The following is a 9376-nucleotide window of genomic DNA, read 5'->3' as shown; positions in this document are numbered from 1 at the left end:
CTCTGAGAAATGGGATAACTGAGAAAAGAAATCTCAAAGAAATGTTGTCAGGATTACATAAAATTATACAAGTAAAGCAACAAGAATAGCTTTGATACGACAAGCACTTTGGTTATGACTCTTGTATGATTTTCATTCCATTTCTTCCAGGAAAAACAAACACATAATGAAATTAAGGTGAAGACATCAACATTGAGAGGATAATTTGGGGGGGAAATGATGCCAGCACTTGATATAAATGCTTCAAATCTAAAGTTGGAAATCTCAGGAATGGCTGTAAGAAAGTGAACCAAAACCAGAACTTTATGGGCTACAAACACAGAAGAAAAGACATAAAGTAATTACTGAGATTATTGAGGAGAAACTAATACAAAAAGCAACAAAAGCAAAGTTCATAGGTGCTTTTGGAATAGAAGAAACAAAGCATGTCTTTTGGGGGAGAAAAAGTACCAGGAGATTAAATTCACAACATTTGCCTTCGAGGCCCACAATGTCCCCTTAGCTCTGAGGCCAGTGAGCCATCACAGACAAGAGGATGCTTCGCGGAGGAGCCTTCCCAGGGCCCCTTTCACATCCTTGTTCCTCAGACTGTAGATGAAGGGGTTCAGCATGGGGGTGACCACGGCGTACATCACTGAGGCGATCGAGTTTCTGTGAGAAGAATGGGTCACAGCAGAACTGAAGTAGACACCCAGACTTGTCCCGTAGTACAAGGAGACTGCAGAGAGGTGAGACCCACAGGTGGAAAATGCTTTATATTTTCCCTCTGCAGAGGACATCCTCATTAAGGAGGAGACTATATGAGAGTAAGAGAAGAGGATTCCAACGAGAGGAAACGCACCCAGAAGGGCAGTGGCCACATACAAGACAATGTTATTGATGAGAGTGTCAGAGCAGGCTAACTTGAGAACCTGAGCCAGTTCACAGAAGAAATGTGGAATTTCAGTGCCTATACAGAAGGTCAGCTGCCTCAACAGTAGAATATGAAGCAGGGAGACCCAGAAAATGATGAATCAACACATCAGAACCAGGAGGACACAGAGGCGTGCGTTCATGATGACTGTGTAGTGCAGGGGGTGACAGATGGCCACAAACCGGTCATAGGCCATCACAGTCAAGAGAAAACCATCCAGTCCAGCAAAAATCATAAAAAAATACACCTGAGTGAAACATCCTATGTAGGAGATGTCTTTACTCTCTGCCTGAATGTTCACCAGCATCTTTGGGACAGTGGTGGAGGTGAAACAGATGTCTACAAAGGACAGATTGGAGAGGAAGAAATACATGGGGGTGTGGAGGTGAGAGTCAGAGCTGATGATCAAGATGATAAGAAGGTTTCCAAGCACAGTGACCAGGTACATGGACAGCAACAATCCAAAGAGCAGGGGCTGCAGTTCAGGATCCTCTGAGAGACCCAGGAGGAGGAATTCTGATACTTGTGTGTGGTTTCCTGCTGCCATGTAGCTGGTGTGTCTGCTGGAGGAGGAAGCAAAAACAATGTTCATTGAACAGCCAGCTGGCACCTCAGCTGGTCATCACCTTTTGATTCCACCTCTGTGTGAATATCCTCCACCTGCTCTTTGTCTTTCCAGTGACAGTGAATTCACTTGGCCATATGGTAGCTCATTTTCTTTTAAATGTAATTATTTAGCCTTTTTCAAATTCAGCAGAAATCTCTTTTTGTCTCCTACTTACTGGTTCTAATTCTATTTGATGCTGTGGGCATAAACCAATTTCCTCTATGATATTACACTTTCAAAATAATTGAAGACATTTAATGTCTTTTCCTTGATAATCTCCATCCTTCCTTCATTCAAATAACTCTATGATAGTTATAATAGATGTGGATCCTCAACTAAAACAAACTTAATTCTATAACCTGATTCTTCCTATTGATGTCAAAGTTAACTCTCATATGCCTTACTTTTTTACTTTCTGAAAATGTGGTTACTGCTATGACCTTCTTGTGAGGTTTAGAAATGCCTTTGCATACAGTATGATCTCAATAAACTATAGTTTTATTTTTATTAACCTATTCCTTTTAAGACAATTATTTGTGCTGTATAACTCTCCCAAAGTACAATATAGAGATACAATTTAGAAAATGAGATCTTGAGTCAGACTTCCAAGAAAAGAATTTTGGTCCACCAACATACCACCTGTGTGACCTGAGAAAGCCGGTTAATCTCTCTTAGCTGCAGATACCTCACCTCTACAGTGGGAGTAGTAAATATGCCCTGCATTGTAAGACTGATGAGTGAATTAAGTGAGTTGATGCCCGTAATTTTTCTTGAGATTCCTGTGACATACAGTGGACACTTGTTAAATGTTCTTAACATCACAATAAATTGGTCTTGCATGGCTATCACTTATAAAATTTCCTTAAACTAGGGTAGTCATCAATAATGGAATTTTGATCATTATAAACACAACATGTCTGTTATCTCTTTTGACTGCCATGTAGCACTAATTAATGAAGATCCCTATGGCTTCCTCTTCCAGCGACTGCCTGCCATGTGGATTCTTCCAAGAAGAGGGAAAAAATGTGAACTACATAGATAAGAGGAGGAAAAAAAATCACACAACTGTTAAAATAAAATACAAGGTAGGTGTGAGAATGTGTGCTGACGTGTACATGCTCAGAAGCTGGGATGTATTGTATTAACAATATATGCAGTTAATTATTTAAAAAAAGATAGATTTGGTTAAAAATATACAAAATTTCTATACTCAAAATATCCTTAAAAATTTAAGGGGCAAATTTATGATGAAAATGTTAAATCTCCATGATAGAAAAAAGGTCATAGTTATTAATTCTTAGAGAATGCAATTAATTAAAGAGAAAAAAAATCATTGAGGACCAATTTAGACTGGAGAGGTGGCTAGAAAAGCCTTCTCTAAAATACAAATATTTGAGCTATGAGAGGAAGGATGGAAAATTGATAATCAGAGGAAATAAGGAAAGCACAAGCATTTGGGGCTGAGAGAACAGAATTCATGTTTGCCCTGTGGGTCAGTAAGCTTGGGAATAAAGGGATTTGAGAGGCCAGTGAGATGGAGAACAGAGAGTGAGGATCAGGAGGACAGAGTGGGTGAGCCCCAGAAGTCCAGCATCTTCTACTATTTCTTGATGTTTCTCTCATGTTAGTAATTTTACGTTTATTTGTGGGTCAGAAAATGACTGTTTTTACTCTCCAATATCTTTCCAGGGATTTACGTGGTGCCTGGCACATAGTATGTGCTCAACACATACAAATGTTAGATGTATAATAAAGATTGAGACCAAAAACATCAACTAGGACACAAAAAAAAAAAGAAAACTTCAAGCTCACATATGCCTGATATAGACAGAAAAATGAAGAATAAAGTTAAATCAAATGCATTCTTATCTATTTTAAGATAATAATACACCATGAATAAGTAATACCTATTCTAGGACTAGGAGGATGGTTTAATAGTAGGATGTTTGTAACATAATTGAGCACAAAAATAGGTCAATGATGAGAAATCATAACTATAATCACAATAGAAAATGCATTTGAGAAAATATAACAACCATTACTGTGGTTAGCACCCAGACAGAGCCTCTCGCTAAATGAGGAAACTAAGGACAATTTCTTAACCCAATAAGGAATGGTTGTTTTAATCTACAGCTCACAGGATATCCTGCATTAAAACACTAAAACATTTGTATTAAATTCATGAACACACAAACCAAAGCAGTGTACTCCAACTGTAATCATTTGATATTCTCCTGAACATTAAAAGAAATTGGTAAAAGAAGAAAAGATAATTAGCCTGAGTACCAAACATAATAAGTAATTATATTATTAGTAAATGATATTGTGGACACTAAAGTGGAACAACAACAATCATTACAGAACTATTAAGTGCTATCTGTGAGTCGAATCTGCTGCAAAATAGGGAATATAATAGAAAAATCCAATCACGTGAGGAATAAAATAGATAATACCTCGTGCATAATAGACTGCCAGTCTGTAGTTAGTGAATAAATGATTGGACACGGGATCTCCAGCAGGAGCCTACAATTATGGGAAAGAGTAGAGAAGAAGGGGAGACTCTCCAGAAAATAATGTTTATATGAAAAATGCCCTAGATTACAAAAAGAGGAAGAAGGAAACAGAACAAGAGCTAGAAAAAACTGGGTTCAGTGGAAACTAAAGTCCCTTCACAGTACAGACTTCATCATCGTTGATTAAATAAACATGGGACTGTCCCAGTCTCATTAGTCTAGAGGTAAAACCTAGGACCCACTTTCTCTCCTCTTTTCCTTCTTACTCCATCAGCCCTCACTGGATACACTGACCTTCTCTGATGGTTATCACTGAAGCATTCTGTTCTCTGAGGTCTGCCCCTGGGAAGCCCAATTGGGTTTTCACCTAGGCAGGAGTCAGAGAATTATAGGAAAAGGGCAACAGGGACATGTTATTATTATCTCAAGGTTGAATTCTCAGAGCCTCTCATTAAACAAATTGTTCTCCTGACTTTCCTCTTTCCAAACAATTCAGCTCCCTTGAGGTACAAATATAAGAGAATGGAAAATTTTCAGCCAATGTTGTGTCTGTGTAGGCAACAGCGGGGGAAGAAGAAGGTATTTTCTCAAAGTAAAAATTCTTCTTTCTTTGATTTGACTTAAAAGTGACAAGGTGCCCCTAGGAATGTTTAATTTCTACAGGAACCAACTGTCTGTGATGTTCTTCCCTTGAAGAATCTTTGTTGATTTCAAGGATCACTTGGCATCCACAACGTAACGGAGGCAAAGAAGTCCTTTCTGAAGAAAAACAGAGTGGTTAATAATTTTGGTTTTGTGGAAAGGTCTAACCAAGTGAGGATAGAAAATATCCCTTGACATTTGTTGGTGACACTGAGGCCTTTGTTGATATTAGGGAGAGATCCATTTATTACCTCTAAATAGAGGGGCAGGGGCAGAAATAATCCAGGTAGAGTGGGTTTAAAAGTAAATATTGAGGAAATAGAGGTGGCAAATATGAATCACATGCAAAGTTTGTCAGAGGAGTGGAGCACAGAGATCATAAATACCCGAAAGGGAGTATCAAGTATGATAAAGTTAACAAAAATTTAATGGAAGATATGTGAACACATTTAATTTCAAAGAGTGATCATATCCAGTGCAGGCTTTTGAGTTCACAGGAAGCTCTGACTACATAATTCACAGGATGCAGTATACACTCTAAATCAATGACAATCATAATGTGTCGTATCTCCAATTTAGAGAATACATAGGTCTAGAAATCAAGGTTTGGAAGTAGAAGCAGCCCCATCTACCATCTCTCCCAGTGAGCCATGTGGGGAGTTTGCGCTTCAGGTCTCCACACCTCTGGCCTCTGCAGGTTAGAGGTCTTGACTCCTAAAGCGATAACACTTCCAGAGATATGGCAAAGTCCCATTAAACTTCCAGATATGTTGCTGCCTGGCATTTTGGGTCTCTCATATGAAGGAGAGGAGTCACAGACCTGGCAGGGAGAACTGACCCTTGTCATCAATGTCATTGTGTGACCATGGCAATGGGCATGCACTAGTACCTGCTGTGCTCAGTCAGTGGCTGGGAGCAGCCCAGAAGTAACATCAGTACAAACACAGTGGTGGATACAGATGGCAATTTGTCAGTTACGCTCCCACAGCAAGAGATCTGAGTGATCTGACCTTGAGTGAGGCAGCTTCCTTTAGCTGAGGGCAATTCTCAAAGAGGGCTGAGGGCTGAGGGCTGTCAGATGGCTGCACCTGCTGTACCTAGAAGACTAAGCCCTTCATCCTGAAGGAGGATCTGATCAACGCAGTACAGTATTCACTAGAGTCCATCCCTTGGGACATTTGGATCAATTTTTTTAATTGATATGTAATTTACATATAACATTATATTAGTTTCAGAGGTACAACCTAAGGATGCAATATTTGTGTATGTTGGGAAATTATCACCACACTAGATCTGGTTAACATCTATCACCATGTGTAGTTATAAATTTTTTCTTATGATGAGAACTTTTAAGATGTACACTCTTAGCAACTTTCAAATATATAATACACTATTATTAACTATAGTCACTCATCTGTACATTACAAACCATGACATTTATTTTATGACTGGAAGTTTGTACCTTTTGACCACCTTCACCCATTTGCCCTTCTTCTGGCAATCACCAATCTGTTCTCTGTATCTATAAGTTTGTTTTTTGTTTGTTTTGTTTCTAAGTCTGTCTTGATCAGTATATTAAAGAACAATACACCATGGGTCAATAATATTTATCCCGGGAATTTAAATATGCTTCAACTTTAGGAAATCTACTTATATTCATTAGTGCATAAATATGTCAATTTAAAAGCTGGCAAGTTCAATAGGAATCAAAATGTATTTGATAACATTTATCAGCCACTGCTGCAAATGGTGGGGTGTTGGCGTGTGGGGGCGGTGCCGGCTCTCAAAGTGGGACAATGAGGATTTATCTTTCAAATGATAAATAATGTATATTTTTCAATGAAAGATACATTCTTTTGAACATGGAAGCATAAGAATGACATTTAATGATCATGTAAGAATTGCTGCTATGAACCATAAATATTTAATATTATTCTAATAATTCAAACAAATTCATAAGGTGAAAATAGGCAGGGGACACAAATGATGTGAAGACAAAGACAAATGTATCGTTATTAGTAGATAAGGTGGAGAGCACCCAGGTCTCTGAAGATTCAGCCCTGTATGGATCCTTCATAATCCATTTCAACAAATCCCCTAGGGAAGTTGTTTTCAAATTTTAGCCATTCATAATATCCACCTAGGTCCCCCTTATGCATTCATATGATGCATAAACACAAACAGCTGGGCCTGACCCTGGACTTGCTGATTCAGCAGATCTGGGATGAAGGGCAAGAATTTGCGTGTCTAACAAGCTCCCAGGGGATGCTGGTGCTACTGGCCTAGAGACACTTTGAGAAACACTTGTTTGTGTCCCTTGTACTCTGGCCTAATAAAAGTTTTCCCTCCACTATTTCTATCTACCCTCCCCTACCCCACCCCCAGCCTTTACTAGGACACACTGGCTCTTTCAGATGGCATCATGGAAACCCCTGATGACCCTTGCTTTTTCTCTACAGTGACTTTATAATAGGAAAGTATAGGGAGATGCTCAAGGCAGGGAATTCATAACCCATATCTCTGGGAGGCCCAAGATGGTTTACCTTGGGGACACTGAAACTTTATTTAAAGTTTCCAGGACCTTAGGGGCTGAATTCTCAGGGCATCTCATTCAATAAATTCTTTTATTTTCATTCTACTCTTCAAACAATCAAGCTCCCTTGAGGTAGAAGGAAAATAATAGAAACAAAGCTTCCTGCCACTTTTATTTCCGTGAAAATAATTGTGGAGAGATACAGATTTCTTTCTTTCAGTTATTCCTTCTTTATCTGGTACATTCAAACATTTGCAGTCAACAAGATCATTCTCCTGGAGATTAAAAATGTTTCTTTATCTTCCTTCAAAAGATTCTCCCAGGGCTCTTTAAGATACTGCCCTATTTCTTGCCTCCACTTCACAGGATTTAATTCCAAAGTTAGGAATTTTTCCCTGAGGGATGTGTTAATGTTACAAGGAGCCCAGTAGACTTGACTCTCAGAATCCCATGGTCACAAAAATGAAATGCATGTGAAAGGTACCTATTTCCAGAAGGAGAAAGCAGCCACTAGTGACATTGCTACTGAAAAATCAAGCATTTTGAAGAAAGGAAATATCCCTGAGAATTTGTTGGGCACATGAGGTCCCTGCAGAACTCAGGCAGAGCAATTGTGATAGAGGTACAAAGAGTCTAGATGAGTTGGTTTAGAGAGAGTGAGCAGAGTGGAAATGAAGTTGCAAGTATAGACCAAATTCTCTAAAAGTTTGGAGCAATACCCAAAGAGGAGTATGGATCTATGAGTGAGTTTCATTTTCATCAAAAGAAATGAGAATGTGGACCATCCCCATGACATTGGAAATTATAATATTGCATGCAGATATTGGAATATACAGAATAAAGAAAGGATAAGCGATAGTGTAAGTTTTCCCAAAAGTTAGGAAGGGATGAAATGCAAAGGTCAGGTGGAGGTTTTAAGTGGCAGGCCTTAAAAAAAAAAAGTATACACATAATTATTTAATTACAATGGTGACTAATGTTGTAATGGATGGCATAGTGTCCAATGAGAGCCCATATCCAGTGTGGACCTATCACTGAGAACTGAAGGATCATGGGTAGGATTCAGCCAAGCATCAGCTTGTCATTCTAACTCCTGCCTCTCTCAGCAGAACCTTCTCTCTTTCTCTGTACAATTAATTTATTTATGCTGTCATGACCCACGATCATCAGATTAATACATGTGACCTATGAGAGAATAGCACCAATGGGGTGTTCTGTTCACCCCTCACCTCAACCCTTCCAAGATTCAGCTGATGTTTTATCCTCCCTAAAATGTTGGTTTTCCACTTATTCCCTTCTCTTTGAAAGCTACCACCATCAACTCTGGCACCCATGGAATTGTTCTATTCCAATGATTCTCAATGAGGCTGATTTTGCCTCATACAGGACAATTGGCAATCTGGAGACACTTCTGGTTATCAGAACTCAGTGCTGGCACCCAGTGTGTAGATGACATGGATCTGTTAAAAATCTTACCGTACACAGGAGATCCCCTCATGACAAATAATTATATAGAGCAAAATGTCAATATTGTCATGGGTTAGAAATTCTGGTAAAGACTGCTGAGCGCTAATGTTAAAATTTTTATCCATAAATCACAGCCATTTCCTATTATTTTACAATGATATTGAAAATATCATCTGAAAGATCTCATGATCCTTCTCCATTATTTTGTGCTACTTCATCTTTTTTATTGTGATTAAATTTATATAACGTAAAATGTACCATTTTACCCAATTTTAATTACAGTTCTGTACACTTGGCATTAAGCATATTTACATTGTTGGACAACCATTGCCGCCATCCCTCTCCAGAACTTTTCCATTCTCTCAAAGTAAAACTCTATTCATTAAACACTAACTCCCTATTTCCTTCCTTTCCCAGCCACTGGCACCCACCATTCTACTATCTGTATCTATGAATTTGACTACTCTTGGTACCTCATTTAAGTGGAATCATATAATATTTACCAATTTGGAATATCTCATTTTGACATTTCAAAACCTGAACTTCTGACGTCCCCTTTCCTTCTCAAATTTGTTCCACCCACAGACCTCCCTGTCTCAATGAATACAATTCCATTCTTTCAGTTGTTCAGGCCCCACACCTGGAGTCATTCTTGTCTCCTCTCTTTCTCTCACACCCATATCCTACCTGGCAACAAATCT

The 9376-nt window shown here is 38.7% G+C and overlaps 1 pseudogene; it reads right to left on the bottom strand.

Moving 5' to 3' along the window:
- Window positions 1–521: 521 nt before the first annotated feature.
- Window positions 522–1460, bottom strand: LOC131394419 (olfactory receptor 7D4-like; annotated as a pseudogene).
- Window positions 1461–9376: the final 7916 nt, after the last annotated feature.

This window comes from Diceros bicornis, chromosome 30 (assembly GCF_020826845.1).
Source record: "Diceros bicornis minor isolate mBicDic1 chromosome 30, mDicBic1.mat.cur, whole genome shotgun sequence".
Lineage (NCBI taxonomy): Eukaryota > Metazoa > Chordata > Mammalia > Perissodactyla > Rhinocerotidae > Diceros > Diceros bicornis.
Note: the sequence above shows the minus strand (reverse complement) of the source record. Positions and strands in the feature narration are given on the sequence as shown.